At 36.6% G+C, this 19,557-nt stretch overlaps 1 protein-coding gene across 13 annotated transcripts in view; it reads left to right on the top strand.

Moving 5' to 3' along the window:
- The window catches only part of ESR1 (estrogen receptor 1), a 417,733-nt gene that overhangs the window by 246,124 nt on the left and 152,052 nt on the right, over window positions 1–19,557 (top strand). The window lies entirely within an intron of this gene.

The raw sequence follows: 19,557 nt of genomic DNA, 5'->3' as shown, positions 1-19,557 counted from the left end.
TTGGCAGATAAGCTAGTTATTGTATTTAGTAATTGTAATTGTTAGCTCATGATATCCAGATTAGTAACTCGAGGAAGTTTATTCTATTAGAATACCTACGAAGATTAAGTAGAACAACTTATTCTGATAGGACCTGGTGATCAATATGATCTTTCTTCCCCACTGCAGTTCATCTGTCAGATTTCATTTTGTTCTCCCAAAGAAGGCTGAGTCTTTTCCAGTGTGATATTTCAGATTTTGTGAAATTGTAATATTATGAAGAATAACATATTAAATTAGATCTTCTTTTTACCTACTGAACTAAAAATTAAAAGCATCACCAAATTACCAGAAAATGGGGTGCCTGGGTGGCGCAGTCGGTTAAGCGTCCGACTTCAGCCAGGTCACGATCTCGCGGTCCGGGAGTTCGAGCCCCACGTCAGGCTCTGGGCTGATGGCTCAGAGCCTGGAGCCTGTTTCCGATTCTGTGTCTCCCTCTCTCTCTGCCCCTCCCCCGTTCATGCTCTGTCTCTCTCTGTCCCAAAAATAAAAAAAATGTTGAAAAAAAATTAAAAACAAACAAACAAACAAACAAACAAATTACCGGAAAATTCTTGTGACAATCAGGCCCTTAGTTACAAAGTGATCCCTTTTAAAAAGTTGTGATCATCTGGTAATTTTCAAAGTAGCATCTTTAGAAACTCCCTCCGCCCCCCCAACCCCCGTCCCCGATTCTTCCTGTTTCTATTTAGGACATTTCATCAAAACTTACATTTTTCTTTCCTCTCCTGTGTGTGGTTTTTATGTGCTTTCTTCCTGAAAAATAAAATCTTTAGTTTCAGGAGCTCTGTGTTCTATTCCTTCACTTTAAAATCATGGGAAAAATAACTGTCATTTCCTTATCCCTGTCTCCAATTCTCTCGTCATTTTCAGCAAGCCAATTTTCTTCTTTTTCTTCTGCCTACTGTAAGGAACTTTATACTCTGCTCCATTCTCTGCAATTCAGGGCTCACAATTTCCTTGAGTTTCTTAGATTATCCTTTGTACTTGTGTCTACTTTTTCATTAAAAAAAAAAAAAAACCACCCTTCGGTCCTTTTGTGATTTCATCATCTGTGTATGGCCATATTTAAAACCCATTTGCTTACTGAAAGCTTACTAGCTTTCCATCATGCTTAATCATGTTGAATATATATAACTTCTAAAGGCATCAAAAATCATCATTTACTGTGAAAGAATTTTCTAGCATGTTCAGGTTACTACATTATGTGCAGTGAGTCTGAAGTGAAATAGCTTATAATGAATATAATATCAAGAAATGATAATGAGAATCTGCTTATGTCGCACACTGGGTCAACGAGTCTATAAGGGAAGTCACCATTTTATTAGAAACGTGACAAATATGAGTATCAGGGATGGCAGAGCAGGGAGAAGCTCACGAATTCTGGGACTGGCCGTCTTGAGTTTAACGTTTTGTCAGTCCCTAGTTGTGCGCCTTTGGGCTAAGCCATTGTTATTTCCCTGAGCCTTTCACTTATAAAATGGGGGCTAATATCTCAGGTGTTTCAATTAAGTGATGTGTAAAGCACCCTCCACAGAACATCGTGCAAAGGCTTCCCTGATGATAATTCTGTCCCTTCCAAAAAATGGACCCTTCTGCTTTATTTATTTTTTTAATATGAAATTTCTTGTCAAATTGGTTTCCATACAACACCCAGTGCTCATCCCAACAGAAGCCCTCCTCAATACCCATCACCCACTTTCCCCTCCCTCCCACCCCCCCTCAACCCTCAGTTTATTCTCAGTTTTTAAGAGTCTCTTATGGTTTGGCTCCCTCCCTCTCTAACTTTTTTTTTCCCCCTTCCCCTCCCCCATGGTCTTCTGTTAAGTTTCTCAGGATCCACATAAGAGTGAAAACATATGGTATCTGTCTTTCTCTGTGTGACTTATTTCACTTAGCATCACACTCTCCAGTTCCATCCACGTTGCTACAAAAGGCCATATTTCATTCTTTCTCATTGCCACATCGTATTCCATTGTGTATATAAACCACAATTTCTTTATCCATTCATCAGTTGATGGACATTTAGGCTCTTTCCATAATTTGGCTATTGTTGAAAGTGCTGCTATAAACATCGGGGTACAGGTGCCCGTATGCATCAGCACTCCTGTATCCCTTGGGTAAATTCCTACGAATGCTACTGCTGGGTCGTAGGGTAGATCGATTTTTAGTTTTTTGAGAACCTCCACACTGTTTTCTAGAGCGGCTGCACCAGTTTGCATTCCCAGCAACAGTGCAAGAGGGTTCCCTTTTCTCCACATCCTCTCCAGCATCTATAGTCCCCTGATTTGTTCATTTTGGCCACTCTGACTGGCGTGAGGTGATATCTGAGTGTGGTTTTGATTTGTATTTCCCTGATGAGGAGTGACGTTGAGCATCTTTTCATGTGCCTGTTGGCCATCTGGATGTCTTCTTTAGAGAAGTGTGGACACTTCTGCTTTAAATTCTGGGTAGATGAACTTTAGACTGGATATAACCATTTTAATGAAAGAACATTTTTTAAAATCATTTTTTAACAAGAGAACACTTTAAAAGAAATCATTATTACACAAATGTGCTACATGGGTGGCTAAGCTGCGTTTCGCTTCATTTACTAACTAAAACTTGGGTATCAGCTCTAAAGAAAGTATGAAGTTGATTAGCCCATCTGATTCAGTCTCAACTAAATATTCTTTGTAGCTTTAAAAGTCTTTCTAATTCAGTCGCAAAGCAAGTCTGTCACCTGGCTTGAAACAATTTCTTCTGCCTTTCCCCCTAGATAGACCATTTGGGCGGTTTTCATTGACTTAGCGATTACACAAGCCTTTTCTGGAAGGCTTGAGGTCTGAGGCATTGAGGTAACCTTATGACTAAACCTAAAAGTCTATGTGTCCAACTCTATAGCTTCTTTCTTACTTGAATCAAGGCCCTGCCAATTTAAACAGTGTATTTTCACATTGTTTATTGGAGACCTCTAGCCGCAATAGAGATATACTTTATATACCATAACCATTTCCAAAAATATAGTAAGCTTACAGGGTGGGTACATTTACCAGTTGTCGGCAATCAAAAAATTTGATGAAGTTGATTATGTATGTCGCACTTAGCTTCGTGAAAAAGGGCAGAAGTGCTCATGTTCTTTCCAGAAAGGAAGGTATGCTCCTAGGGAAGCCTTTTCATTACCAAGAAACCTTGAAATCTGCTTATTAATTTTCCACCTATATCTTCCTTTGGAACTTATACTAATTATCTATAAATTCGTGAGTTATGAATAAGGTCTAAGAAGTTTTCTCTGGAAATTACAACAGTAGGAGCATTTTATTTTTCATTTGGGCTGCAGCATTCACTCTGATTTTTGATCCTTTATCTTTTATCAAAACTTCTCACTTCTACCAAATGTGGGCAGACTGAATGGCCTTTAGAAATGGATACTGGTGCAGTAAGTACAAGACCAGGTAGCCACTTAATTATCTTTTCCGAATAATTAGAACTTCAAAGAATCAAATGATGAAATGGACCTCACTCTAAGTTTGACTGATTCTTAACCATGCCTGATGGCTTACCTACGCCCTAAACTGTTTTCACAGATTTTTTTTTTTTAAGGTTACACATGTGTCTTACCTGGGTTTAAGAGGGTTCTTCTGGCCAGCCTATTTTGGAATTTCTTCTGCTACCCTAACTGTTGTAGGCATCATTAATATCTCTGTTTGCATTTTGACTAAAGGCTTTTTTCTTTCTTTCTCTCTCTTCCTGTATCTCCAGCAGTAATATCTAGGTTTTATAGGAAACCGGTAGTTATGTCAGGTTGCTAAGTGTCTTCCCACTGAAGGACAAGTATTCTGGAGCAGCATATATTTAGCATTTAACATTTGATAAACAAGCCGTGTAAGATATTTTCAATACAGTTTCAGCTCTGCCAATTGCAAGCAGAGGATCCAGTTGGTATTTGGTAAAGCAAACAGATGTGGACATACTGCCTGCATCGAGATGCATTAATTTTTCGGAAAAGCGATTAAGAAATTGTGAGAGTGAATAATGGAATTCAAATCAGCCATGGGGCGAGATAGTTGATATTCAGGAATAAATCACAGTATAATGAATTGGCTACTTTGGATTGAATGAGGGGTCACTAAGACTGAAATATAGCCTGAGAAAAGGAACATGGAAATTCTGTAGAGGAGAGGCTGGTCCTGGGGTCCCCCTGCCCACAGTGGAATGTTGTCTTTGAAAGACACGGGTTCAGTTTAGTGCATAAAACATTCATTGATCATTACTTAAGAAAGCTAATTTATGTACAAATGCAGAGTTAAGACTAGTGGGAAATACAAAGCACTAGGTGCAGTCCTTATTATTAAGAAGCTTTTATTTATTTATTTATTTATTTATTTATTTATTTATTTATTTATTTCAATATATGAAATTTATTGTCAAATTTGTTTCCATACAACACCCAGTGCTCATCCCAAAAGGTTCCCTCCTCAATATTAAGAAGCTTTTAAATCTAGGCATGTTTCAGAGAAAAAAAATATTCTGGCTTAGGGCGATAGAGGACTTTTTGCCATAAGCATGTAAGAAAGAATTGTTCTTGATATATCAGTGATAAGAATGAGGTATTTCCTTTTGCTTAGCTCTCTATTAAAACGGTAGAGGAGTGGGGGGAAAATAAGGGTGGTAGAACTTTGTGATCATTAAGGCTGTTGATAATTGTCAATTCATCATCTTTCTAGTATTGGTAGTTGTTCAGATCAATATTTTAGGAAAGGAGCCAGAGGCATTTCTGTTAGCCACTTGGATATGACAGGAATTCATCATTTAACAGGTTATTTATTGAGCCTTTAATTTGTCCAGCCCTGAGCCTCAGGACTGTAGAGCATTATCAGAGGTCTCTTACTTAAGGTGACAGAGTTCACAAGTGAAACTTTAGAGAAAGGAATAACCCCCTTTAAGCTTCAAGAAATCTGACATGCTCTTGTTAAGTCATCAGCTATGGGTGAACTAGTTTGTGATCCAGTTGTAGGATTATTGTTTGAAGCTGTCCCACTGGCCGGCACTTCTTGTCCAAGAGAATGTAATTTGGTGTTGGTGACTCAAACAAGGCTAGGAAGACTCATCCGTGACCAAATTAAAGACAACAGGGACTTTATTTGTATCTAACTGCACAGATTATCATGACATGAAGAGACCCATGGAGAAGTGGGGAGACAAACTGTTTCTTTTACAAGTCAGAGAAGGAAAACTGCAGGTCTGAGTTGCGGAACAGCTAAGGAATGGGAGAAAAGAGAGAGAACGTCACAGGCTGAACCTTGGTGTCTTATTTATTCCTCCCGGCTACAGAATGCCTGCCAGTGGGAGACTCATCGCTAAGATATCACAGGGGAATGAAGCCAGGCAAGAAAAATATGTATTGCTTTTCTCCTCACCCCATAAATTTTGTTATTAACAAATCAGATTCTTATAGAACAGCCTGCTACAGCTGTCCCTAGAAACAAGGCTTTATTAGTAGGCTTTTTACTAAAGTGCACAGTAGTTTTAAAAGTGAACGTTACACTTTTAGGTCAAAATGGATGTCATTGAGGAGCACCTGGGTGGCTCAGTTGGTTAAGCATTCGACTTTGGCTCAGGTCACGATCTCGCGGTTTGTGAGTTGGAACCCCATGATGGGTTCTGCACTGACAGCGCAGAGCCTGGAGCCTGCTTCGAGTTCTGTGTCTCCCTCTCTCTCTGCCCCTCCCCTGCACGCTCTCTCTCTCTCTCTCTCTCTCTCTCTCTCTCTCTCTCAAAAATGAATAAACATTAAAAGAATTAAGAAAAAGGGATGTCATTGGGAACACATGTGGTTGTTACACACCCTTTGCTTGATTTGGGCCTTGAATCTTAGTTCCTTTGCTGGGATGAGGCGACATGATTTGACATGCAGTTAAAGGTGTGGTGACCTGTGATTGATTTTCCAGTCTTGGCACTCCCTACCCAGACTTTTGGGAGAATTCCAAAACAAGGCATTCTTATATGAGGGCTACCTCTTCGGTTGCTTCAGCTTCTACCAGGGACTTTTATTATTATTATTTTTTTAAGTGCAGCAACAATCCAGGAGAGGAGCCATGCCATCTTTTTAAAAATTAAATTTGAAATAAATATTGTCAAAGTCAGTTATAATTTTCCGATATGATTTGGCAAAGAGGGAGATGAATACTCTATGAGGTTGCTTTACAGAAAAATTAATTTTATACACAATAACACATCCGGTGTTTACTTTCCTGATTGTAAACATAAATACCTGCTAATTGCCAAGAAGAATCGCTGTGTTATTTTGCAGTTTGTGTTTGTCAAGTGCTCTTGGGTCGGAGAAGTCTAGCTCAACAGGGCAGAGACCTGGGTTGTTGTAAACTTGTGGGCACACGCTCTGGGCTGGAACAGGCATGACCGGGCAGGGCTGACGGCATGTGAATTAAGTTTTCTTCAGTTTTAGTGCTGCAGCTGCTCCCTTCCATCATTGCTGAGCTCTTATTGTCACAGTAAATAGGAAACTCGCTCTGGGGCCTGGGATGATAGAGAGCCCAGACTGGCTTTGGGTAATGCGATGGGCCACCATGGTGAGCCCTGGTTACTCCTATGCCAGTGGAACAATTAGAGCAGGTGTGACCGGAGTTCTAGATCAGGAGGAAAGGGGGAGATGTGCCCTTTGCACCATCAGGAGGAACCACTGCTCATCGGTATCCAAGTAGACTCATCAAGGACAATAAATTCACAATGGACCCCAGTGTTAAGAGAGCTTGCCAGTTTATGTGAATTTGGATGCTGGCGGATGACATCATGGGATAGTGTGGCTCCTCATGAATACAGCCATTTATTGAGAAGATGGTAGATAAGCTGCTGGGCTGGGAGAAGGACAAAGTTGGTAAACAGTACAGGGGACGATTGAAGTTAACTGGTGGTTGTGATAGTGGCATGATGGAAAAGTTGGTAATTAACTACCTTTAAAGAAAACTGAATTAATGAACCAACCCTACTTATATCATGTACACAACTTTCTCCCCACTATTAATAGATTACTCCAAAGTTGTAGAAGATTCTGAAAACAGAACTTAACAATGTGAGGAGGGGACAAAGGGATCAAACCATAAATTAGATTACAGGCTAATTAGGTTACAGAGCTGGATCAGGAGAGATGCAGAAACACCGATTCTAACTTACTTCTTTTATTTAGCAATTTAAGAGTTCTCATACTTTAAATTGATTATGTACAGTGAATTGCCTTGTCAGAAAGAACCATTTGGAGGCTGCCATAATAAAATTTCAACAACTGATGGTAGCCAAGATGTTTTTAATATCTTCAATTTGTGTTATTAATATATTTGGTGTGATTTTGGGTTATACCAAGACTAATATATGTGCTCAGCTAGCTTATCTATTGAGGTCTAAGAGGTAATTATGTCTAATAGTAAACAAGACAGATGTAGTCTCTGCTCTCATGTGGTTTGTGACTGAGTAGTCTTTGATATTTTGTTGTGATTGTTTTACTTCTTTAATTAGAGAAGCTTATAATTTTGACTTGTGTTATGCTCAGTGTTAAAAATTAAAACGTGATGTACATTTCTGAGACTCAGCAACACTTAGTTTTTCTTTTCCATTTAAAGAGAAATCTAGTGTCCAATAAAGTTGGGTTGTATATATATTTATATATTTATATAAATATTTTTATAAATTTAAATATTTTAAATGTTATTTATTGAATTTTAAATATTAAAATTAAACATTAAAATATTTATTAATTTATTAACAATAGTAAACATTAATAAATAATATTAAATATTAGTATTTTATTAATTTTATTTATTTTTATTAATTTTATTTAAAATTTATTAATTTTAAATTAAAACATTAAATTTTAAATATTTGAATTATTTAAATATATTAAATATTATATTTATTTAATATATTATATTTATTATTTTATTTATTTATTTAATATATTTAAATAATATAAAACATAAACATAAATCTATTTAATATACTTAATATATATTAATATATATTAAGTATATATTATATGTATATCCTAAACACTTGTAGTTTTTGGAAGCATGTTGTTGAATATCTGGTAGCCAATTTTACTGCAGTAGTTATTGTAGTGGTCTTAGAAGAGGATGTTAGCTCTGAAAATGATAAGCGTACTGAATTCATACGTACAATAAATGTTGAGGTCCACTACAGAATTGTGTTAGATTTAGAGGTTACAAAATTTTGACTCCATATTGAATATGTTGACTCCATCCTTGTAATCAGTTTGGGATTACATAGTCATTTAAATATTAAAGTGTAAATTGATATTTTAGTTGTAATTTGGGTCAGTGCTATGAAGATGCGTTGGGCACTATGAACACAGCATTTAGTTGATTGTTTAGTATAGAGGATCAGAGAGAATTTCCTTGAGGAAGGGACATTTCTCTGGATTCAGAGAGATAAGTAAAAGTCAAATAGACAAGGGAAAGGAGAGAGTACATGAAAGAGGAAGAACCTTCTAGACCTCTCTTTCTCTCCCTCTCTACCTCTATCTTCACTTCTGTTTCTCTGTCTTTCTATCCATCTCTGTCTCCCTCTATCCTTATATTTTAGGAAAAGATAAAAAGACATAACAGGGTTAAATGTATGTGTCCAATTACAAAGCTTTTTCTGCATCCTGAAGATGGAGATGAAAACTTTTTAAGCAGCAAAGGTTGAATCTTTGTAGTTTCCATTTATGGCTCTTGTTTCTGATAGCCTTAACTTTTCCTCTTGACCAACTTTATGGTCTTCTCCAAAGACGATGCAATCATTATTATAGAATTATATATATAACTGAAGTACAATTGGCATATAACATTATATAAGTTTCATGTGCACAACATTATATAGTTAATGGGTTTTTTAATGTTTATTTATTTTGAGAGGGAGAGAGAGAGAGGGAGTTGGAATTCTCTTTTTCTCAAAATGAACAAAGGTTTGAAAAAGAGAGAGAGAGAGAAATTAAGAAAACAATCCCATTTACAATTGAATGGGATTGAATCAAAAAGAACAAAATTCCTAGGAATAAATTTAACCAAGGAGGTGAAAGACCTGTACAGTGAAAACGACAAGACACTGATCAAAGAAATTGAAGAAGATACAAAGAAATGGAAAATGTTCCATGCTCATAAATTGTAAGAATTAATATTGCTAAAATGTCCATACTACCCATAGCAATTTAGACTTTCAGTGCAATCCCTATCAAAATCCCAATGGCATTTTTCACATAACTGGAACAAATAATTCTAAAATTCGTGCACAACCACAAAAAGATGCTTAATAGCTGAACCGCTCTTGAGAAAGAACAAAGCTGGAGATATCACACTCCTGATTTCAAACTATACTACAAAGCTATAATAATGATGAAAACAGTATAGTATGAGCATATAGACACTTTGCTAAGGCCAATGTCAGGGAGCATACTGCCTACGTTTTCTTCTAGGACTTTTATGGTTCCAAGTCTTACATTCAAGTCATTAATCCATTTTGTGTTAATTTTTATGTGTGGTATAAGTTAGTGGTCTAATTTCCTTCTTTTGCATGTGGCTGTCCAGTTTTCCAGTCACTATATATTGATGAGACTGTCTTCCCCATTGTTTATTCTTGGTTCCTTTGTCATAAATTAATTGACTATATAAGTGTGGGGTTTATTTCTGAACTCTCTATCCTGTTACATTGATCTAGGTGTCTGTTTTACTAATTTACTAATATTTTGTTGAGGATTTTTGCATTTCTGTTCATTAGGGATATTGGCCTGTAATTTTCTTTCTTTGTAGTAGCCTTGTTTGGGTTTGGTAGCAGGATAATGCTAGACTTATAAAACGAGTTTGGAAGCATTCTTTCCTCTTTTTGGAAGATTTTGAGAAAGGTAGGTATTAAGGCTTTGAATGTTTGGTAGAATTTATTAGTGAAACCATTTGGTTCTGGACTTTTGTTTTTTGTGAGTTTTTGATCCGTTTTGATTACTGATTCAATCTCCTTGCTTGTAATCAGTCTATGCAGATTTTCTTTTTTCATGATTCAGTCTTGGAAGATTATAGAATTTTATATATATATATGAAATTATATATATTATAGAATATATAATAATATTATAGAATTCTATATATATTACATAAAAATACATATAAATATAAGTGAATAAATATATATAAATATAATATATAGAATTATATATGTATATATAATTCTATAATCTTCTATGAAGATTCTATAAATCTGTAAATTTTCTATAAAGAATCTTCTATAAATATTCTATAAATTCTATAAATCTATAATTATATATGTAATATGTATATATATATAATGTTTATTTATTTTGAGAGAGAGAGAGTGAGAGAGAGCACGTGCATGTGCAAGTGAGAGGGGGAGAGGCAGAGAGAGGAGAGAGAGAATTCCAAGCAGGCTTCATGCTGTCAGCACAGATCCCAACATGGGGATCTCACAGGTCATGAGATCATGGCCTGAGCTGAAATCAAGAATCAGACACTTAACCGACTGAGCCAGCCAGGTGCCTCTAGAATTATGTTTTGACTCAGATTCTCAGGTAGGATGATTCAGAAAGTCTCCTTCAACATAGCAGCATGAAAGGCAGTGACCAGTTATTGACTAGTTATTCCAAACAATGAAGGGACAGCATAAAATTTATTTTCATATTAGCTAAAAGAATTTCTTGATCACTATTTTGTTCTTGATTTTATTTATTGATTTATTTAAAAAAATTTTTTTAATGTTTATTTATTTTTGAGACAAGAGAGAGACAGAGCATGAACGGGGGAGGTTCAGAGAGAGGGGGAGACACAGAATCCGAGGAAGGCTCCAGGCTCTGAGCTGTCAGCACAGAGCCCGACGCGGGGCTCGAACTCACGGACTGTGAGATCGTGACCTGAGCCGAAGTCAGACGCTTAACCGACTGAGCCACCCAGGCGCCCCTGTTCTTGATTTTAAAAATAAACTTCTTATTTTAGGTGAGTTTTAGATTTACAGAATTATTGCCAAGATAGTACAGAGAGTTCGTGAGTACCCCATACCCAGTTTCCTCTACTGGTAGTATCTTACATTATATGTTTTGAGGATTTCTGGTCAGATATTTTGTAGAATGTCTCTCAGTTTGGATTTGTCTTATATTTTCTCATGGTTAGACTAGGGAGAATGTGTTTTTAGGAGGGAGGCACAGTGGTAAACTGGCATTGTCATCGCATCATATCAAGGGTTATACTATCAATATGAGTTATTGCTGTTGATGTTAACCTTGGTCACCTGACTTGAGGCAGGATTTGTCAGGTGTCTGTACTGTTAAGTTACTCTTCTTTTCCCTTTCCATACAGTCCTTTTTGGAAGGAAGTCACTATGTGAACTCATACTTAAGGAGTGGGGAGTTATGCTCCTCTGCCTCAAGGGTGGAGTATTTACCTAAATTATTTGGGATTGCCAGGTTTTTTTCCCATTAATTTATTTATTCAGTCATTTTTTGAATAAGTTTAGACTCATGGATGTTTATATTTTGGGGCATAATCTCACACTGTTGTATTTATTTTGTTGCTCATATTGTTCCAGGTTTGACATGGGCAGCTCTTTCAGTTGGCTAGTGTTTTTCTTTGATGTACACTTATCATTGCAGGATTTTGTTGTGGAGCACTTTCTTGCTTTCTGTCACTACAAGATGGTTCAGACTCTTCTTAGTGTGTTTCTTGCCTCAGCCCTAGAATCGGCCATTTTTTTAACGGAATGATGGTTCTCTCATTGTAAGCCAAGATCTGGGTAGTAGATATACTTGCTGTTACTGGGATATTGTTACCTGTAGGTCCTCTAAGCTGACCATGCAAGGAGATATATGTGTGTATATTAGCCCATCCATATATGCATATCTATAACATTTTTATATATAACCATCTGTATCTATGTTAAGGTAAACATGAATATATACTGGTGTCTCCAACTGTAACCGTTATAGCATGGATTATTCTAGTCCCCTCTTACATATCTATTGCTTTCTCCTCCAAAAGTGTGAAACATGGCTCCCCCATCTGCCATTCATTTACTTAATCATTTAATTCTATTATACTATATAGTGGTTTCACAATTGTTAGCAATCCATCAACTGGAGAACAGTGTTTGTGTCCAGTTCCTTTTTAGTCTTACAGATTCCACTCTTTATGAATTACTTAAGTTAGCACCTTATTTCTTTATCTCCTTCAGTGAAATTGTTCCGTATATTTGGATTCTTTTGTAACATTCTTCATTTCATTCCAGAATCCTCTGCTTTCCTAAATGATTTTTAACATTTGCAAATATTAGGCTTATTCTTTGCCCTATAAAGTTTTATAGTTTTGGAAAATATTTAAGGTCTTATATTCATCATTGCGATAACGTACTACTGTAAAATAGTTTCTATTACTGTAACATAGAGTAATTTCTCTACCTTGTAAAATCTCCTGTGCTTCACCCATTTGACCTCTCCCTCCTATCTTCAACCCCTGGCAACCTCTGATCTGTTTAGTATCTTTATAGTTTTGTCTTTTCTAGAATGCCCTATAATTGGAATCATATATAGTATATAACTTTTTCAGACTGGCTACTTAGCAACATGCACTTAAGTTTCATCCCTATCTTTTCATGGTTTGATAGCTTATTTCTTTTAATCATTGAATATTATTCAGGTGTATGGATGTACCATTGTTTTGTTTATTCCGTCATTTATGAAGGACATCTTGGTTGTTCCCAGATGAAATGAGGTCTTACTTGGGTTTTGGAGGCCAGTATAAGAGAGTGGAAAGAGGGGCGCCTGGGTGGCTCAGTCAGTTAAGCGTCCGACTTTGGCTCAGGTCAAGATCTCGCGGTCCGTGGGCTTGGGCCCCACGTTGGGCTCTGTGCTGACAGCTCAGAGCCTAGAGCCTGTTTCAGATTCTGTGTCCCCCTCTTTCTCTGACCCTCCCCTGTTCATGCTCTCTCTCTGTCTCAAAAATAAATAAATGTTAAAAAAAAAAAAGAGAGTGGAAAGAGCAAAGATGGTGATGTTGGAAAGTATTATAAAAAGTGGTACAGGTCCAACCCTGTTTTATAAAAATGAAGGTTTGTGGAGGGAAATTGTAAAAATAGACTTAAAAAGTACTTTGGGGTTATTTGTGGAAATTCACGAGTCTCAGTGCAATGTTTGGTTTTATTCAGTAGATCAGTGGCTTCTTAAATGTAAAATAAAACAGTAAACCCTCTTAGACATAAATTATTCTTCTAATCCTAACGCAACATACACACACACACTCACATAGCTTCTTTAGACAAATGGGAAGAATGGGGTGACCAGAAGTCCCAACCACATTACCTCTGATACTTCCCCAGAACTGCTAAGTCTTTAGCACATAGTTAAACTGTTGTAAGCTAAGGAAGTCTTTGAGGGATTTAGACAGACAGTAACAGGATGAAATGAGGGTGTAATGGAGATTAATCAATTACCAGTTAATTGGATTAGAAGGGAGATTGAGGTAGGCAAGGAAACGAATTAGGAGCTGCTGCATTGATTTGGGCAAGAAGAGATAGGAGTTTGAGCCAGATGGTGGCAGTGAAGACAGAAAGGAAGAGACTCAAGGAAGAAATACATGAGGGAATGCTAGGTGGTAGTGTTTTGTTGGATGTGAAAGAAGCGGGGGAAAGAACATTAAGTAGCTCTAAAAGAATGGGATAACTCATAGTCCCTTGACTTTGTACACTGAGAGACTATGACAATATTGATAATAATTTACAATTACATACTTTACTTAAGTGCAAATCTCTGAGCTGCTCTTGGTGTGACCTATGGCATGCTAGTTACTGTAAGCTAATTTCTTCTGTTAGATGGGAGACTGTAACAGCTCCTACTTTATAGGATTCATTTCTAGTATTTGAAGATAAAGCATTAGAACTGATGCAGGGGAATTTCTCTGGAGCAAGTTTATTAGCTCTTAGCTTATTAGCTCTTACCTTTATTTAATTCTTAACTAATTAGCACTTCTGTTTTCCTCAGTATATTGAATTAAAAAGCTTTTAGTGTGTTTCTTTGTCTGGCTTTTTAATATCTCATGAATAATGTGAAATTATTGAGAAACAAAAGAGAAGTGATTATGCAAATGTTTGAAATATTTAATGATACATTAAAGTAGTCTTAGGGAACTGCAAAAATTACTAAAGTTATACTAGCTTTTTGTAGAGGCACAGGGTATTAAGAAAAAAGATCATTTAGGGAAAAGAAAAATTTAAAAGGAGAATGCACCTGAAGCAAACAATCTAATGAATTCTTTAGTGAGTAGTCAGATAACATATTAATTTTTCTTGTGATGTAATGGTCAAGCCAAAGAATTTAAAGAATGAAAAAGAAAGAATGATTAAATAGAACTCCAGAGTAATTAGAAGTGATCTTTCAGACTATCTAGTGTGATACATTAGGACAGAGGTTTTTATTTTAGGGCCAGAATATAATTGTTTAAGCAACTGATACGTCTTCAGACCCTTTCTCCTTGCAGAACTGAGCCCCTGAGCTGCCTTGCAACCTCTCCAATCCCAGGCAGCCTTGGAAGAGATTCCTTACTACTCACCTTAACCTAGAGAGAGCCCCATGCACCTTCTTTCTCCCTTTTATTCCCATTCCAGTTGCCTGTGTTCCTTAATTTAACAAATTCCCTTATGTTAACACTTCCTAGTGGATTAGAATAACTCAAATTCACTTTGAGTGCTGCTAAGTGGAAGTTCTATACCCAGCCTTTCTAAATACTTACAACAGTGTGACAAGCATTTTAGAGAAGGCTTAACCCCAGGGGATAAAATTCACACTGGTGGCATTTCACAGTTCATGGTGGGCTTGCTTGATGGAGAGATCATTGATTTTCTTGATCCCTTATATGAAACCAGTGGGTAATCCTTGAATTATTGCAAGCTTAACATTTTAAAAAGGGAGTGTAGAGAAATTTGCTTTGATGTAAGTATTGTCTAATCAGTTCCACAACCTGAAGGCTAATTTGTGTATATTAGTATATCCATTGCAGGACATTTGTACTGTACTGCTGAATATTTTACTTGGTCATTCTGGAAAAGGACACGTTTGTGTACTGAATGACACTACATCTTGTTTCTATGGCATTACAAGCTAAAATGCTATTTGTTGTATAAGATAATGCACAAGATAAATGTCTTGACTGTTAAGAGCCAACCTGTTTAATATTTGCATGATCGAAGCTAATCGTTTTTATCCCTCTGCTTTGTGAACTTATTTTTGTTCTTTTGGTCTTTTTCACTGATAGTTAAAATAAGTTCGACAGAGGGAAGCCAGCTTAAGTAAAATACATATCAATCTAGGTTGCTGCTCTCCAAATAATTCTGGAAAATGTCTTGGTGGGGAGCATAGAGGTTTTAATTTTACTTTGGATTTCAATTATGCATGCCACTCCTATGCCCCATCACTGTGTATAATTAAGAACTGGCTGCCTGTGCCATAGCAACACAACCTGTAATCATTGGTTCTGACCTGCAATTCTTATTTAACCTAGGTTAAAAGAGAAGTAGGATTTGGGTCATTTTTTTTTTTACCTTCTTCCACTCAATTCCAGTTTGATTTTTTTGAAGTACTATAAAATATTTGTGTAATATTATCACTGGTAAATGACATTGGTATGTCACTGGTAATGTGACAATTACTACTTATAAGTGGAAAAAGATGCCTTCCTCATTGAGCTGTGCCTTAGGATCCTACCACATGTAGTTGGCCACATAATAGGCACAATTTTCTATTTTTGTTCTATTTGTACACTTTGTAGGGACTTTGGCATTTAATATAGTGCACTTAGGGATACATTAGAGAAAATATTTGTTAGTGCTAATTGAATCCATCGTTCCCTATTTGACTATTTGATGATTTCATAAATATTCAACTCTCTCTTTGATCTCTCCAGTTGTGTCTTATTGTTCTACATGCCAAACTTGGGGCCATTTTTGTCTTGGGTTCAACATCCTAGATCATGTGTTTGTGAGACTCAACTCACTCTGAGTAGACTACGCCTAAATTTCTCCGAGAAAGGAAATTTCACGAGTTGGCTTAAATGTAACTCCCTCCCTTACAGAAGCTTTGTCTCCTCCTCCTTTATTCACCTCCTCCCTTCCATTGTGTTTTGGGCAGTTCATTCATTCATTCATTCATTCATCCAATGAATACTCTAAATTGATGTCTTTCTCCTTCCAAGCTGGAGGGTAACATAATCTGTCTTTGTTTATCACTGTATCATCTGTGAATATACCTTATAAATAGTGAACAATTTTTTTTTACCAAATGAATAAAGGCTTTGATAAATTTGATAACTGCTGCTACTAGTACCTGAATTGAGTCTAAAATCCTTTTTCTGGAAATCATATATCAGTATTAAGACTGCTAGGGCCTTTTAAAGTGGGTAGTAATACTATGTTTTGTTTTGTTAACTTTCTGTCTAGTTGTCTTTACTTTTGCAATCTTTAAAAAATAAATTACATTTATAATAGAAAGCATAGACTTTAAAAAGTAAAATGCATATGTGTAGTTGTGATCAGAAAACTCCTGATTTCATCTAAGGAAAAACAATATCATCTTTAACCATTTTTTCCCGTTAGTCAAATCCCTTGCTTTTATCTTTCCACATAGATCTGATATTAAAAAATTTTCTTTGCTGTTGCAGATTTCCTATAAGGTCTATTCACATTCCCAATCTCCTTCTAAAGTTATAGAGAAATAAAAAATATTCGGATAATATACTAATGACTGAAAAACAATGCAGTATTTTTACCCCAGTGCCCACCCAGAGTAGGTAAAACACCAATCAGAATTCATCCTTTCAAAATTCTGACCTCAAAATTTCCCGAGAAATGTGATTCTAAAGGAATTTTTGCTTTCGATTTCTCCCCCCACCCCCCGTTTTTCATTCCAAGGCTACTGGTCTTTCATTCCAAATGGAGTCATATGGTCTTGAGAAGGTATATTGAAGGTCACCTAGTGCAAATGCTCACTCAATAATTAATCCCTTCAGTAACATTTCCATAAAGTCTTCACTAGGGGCGCCTAGGTAGTTCAGTTGGTTAAGTATCCGACTTCGGATCAGGTCATGATCTCACAGTTCGTGAGTTGGAGCACCGTGTTGGGCTTTGCGCTAACAGCTCAGAGTCTGGAGCTTGCTTCAGATTCAGTGTCTCCCTCTCTCTCTGCCTTTCCCCTGCTCACACCCTGTCTCTCTGTTTCTCAAAAATAAATAAACATTAAAAAATTTTTTTAAGTCTTCAGCTAGCTATTATTGGAAGCTTCTAGTGATCCCATGTAGCATTTCCTATGGCAGCAGATTCTACCTTTTTTGTCTGATTTGACTATTGCAAACTGCCTCCTTATTTTGAACTCTACTTACAGTTTCCACATATTTCTTCGGTGTTACAGAAGAAACACAGAAGAGCAAATCAAACCCATCTCCCAGGTAGTATGGGCTGCTATAACAGAAATGACAAAGACTTCATGGCTTAAACAACAAACATTTGTTTTTCAAAGTTCTGGAGTTTGGGAAGTCCAAGGTCAAGGTGCCGTAGATCTGGTGTCTGAATAGAGTCTGCTTCCTGGCTTGCAGATAGCTCACAGATATCTTGTATCCTCACATAGTAGAGAGAGCAAGCTCATACTAGCTCCCTGGCCTCTTATGAGGCCATTCATCCACTTATGAGGACTGTACTCCCATGACATAACTACCTACCAAAGGCCCCACCTCCAAGTACCACCACTTTGATTTCAATATATGAATTTCAGGGGACACAAGCTTTCAGACTATAACACCATCTTTATAGGAAGACACTCATGTTTCCTCTAAATCTTCTTTTCTCTACACTAACCACTCTTTGTTCCTCAGTTGATCTCTGTGTGATGAGATTTCACACCTCCCCACCATTCTAGTTACTCCAATCTAAATAAGTATTTTGCTTATATATGCAGTATTCAGCCATGGGTGTGATAACTCCGGGTATGCACTGATGACCTGAGAGTAGAGTGAATCATCTTTCTTAATCTAGATACTCTTATCTCATGAGCATATCTGGCAATGAACTGGTTGAAAGGCCTAAGGACAATGGCTGGTCAAATACAACTGTTCTCATCCAACTTATTTTACTTCTGGATATTCATGAATTTGTCAACTTTGTCGATAATTGGTAAAATTCTAAAACTGTTAACTGGAGAAACTTCTTCATTTTAGGGCCAGGATCTCGAATCATACTTGGTTGAGAATGGTCTTGGACAAGTTCATTAACCTTTCTACATAGATGTTTCCCAATATTAACCTTATGAGATTATGGTGAGGGTTAAATTAATTGTAAAGTGCTTTCATGTAAAGTGTATATAAAGTGCTTAAGATACATGGTGAGTAAGTACTGGGTGTGTATTAGTGATAATAATCTTTATTTTTATTACAAGAGTTCTGAGAAATGCTTATTTTAATACTGAACAAATAGGAAGGGTCTGTGACTTCATTATATTTTGAGGGCCTTGTCTAATGTATATAATCTAGACCTATAAGAATAAAAGTTACACATAAGGGGCTCCTGGGTAGCTCAGTCGGTTAAGTGTCCGACTTTGGCTCAGGTCATGATCTTACAGTTCATGGGTTTGAGCTCCACATTGGGCTCTGTGCTGACAGCTTGGAGCCTGGATCCTGCTTTGGATTCTGTGTCTCCCTCTCTCTCTGCTCCTACCCCACTCACTCTCTCTCTGTCTCTCCTCTCTCTCAAAAATAAACACTTAAAAATATTAATGAAAAAAATTTTAAAAAGTTACACATAAAAGATTCACAGCCACATATTTGTCCAAATTCCTTGACAAATTAGAACAGAATAGAACAAGTTTCTGATATTAGTTATTCATTTGTTATGAGAGAAAAGGTAATATATTATAAAGAGTGTGTACTGCTCATGTATTTAATATTAAAAATAATTGTATTAGCTTTTTACCAAAATTATTTTTTTCATACAAACCTAAAAAATGTTGCTGTCCAGCTTATTTTGGAGAGATGAACATTTCTTTTGATGCGGCCAGTTTTGAAACTACAGAAGCTTGTGTTAATTTTTGTCTTTGTAAGATATTTGTTTCTGCTGATACATTTCAGTGCCACAGCATGGCCTTTTCCAGGTTAAGATGCCGAGATGGGACCACAAAGAATCATTGCAAGAGACTGGATTCTCCTTCTGTTTATAATTTAGTTAGTGAGAACCACAGCTGGGTAAACCTTTGGGGGAAAATTATTTTCAGCTATTTTAAAGCTTTTCTATTAGGGGAAGAGAAATACATTTGTGAAAATCTAAGAACCAAGTAAACTACTTGAAGGTCTTAGGCGAAGTACTGAGGTGATCAGGTGCAGCTTAGCAACAAACAAAGACTCGCTGAGGACCTGTGGGATCCTGAGGCTGTCAGATACATTTCAGATATGTCACTCTCCTCCCGTGTCTTCCAGTAAGAGACCTACTTGGACAATAGGATGG

This window comes from Acinonyx jubatus, chromosome B2 (genome assembly GCF_027475565.1).
Source record: "Acinonyx jubatus isolate Ajub_Pintada_27869175 chromosome B2, VMU_Ajub_asm_v1.0, whole genome shotgun sequence".
Taxonomy (NCBI): Eukaryota; Metazoa; Chordata; class Mammalia; order Carnivora; family Felidae; genus Acinonyx; species Acinonyx jubatus.
The sequence above is the reverse complement of the archived record's forward strand: the minus strand, read 5'-3'. Positions and strand labels throughout refer to the sequence as shown.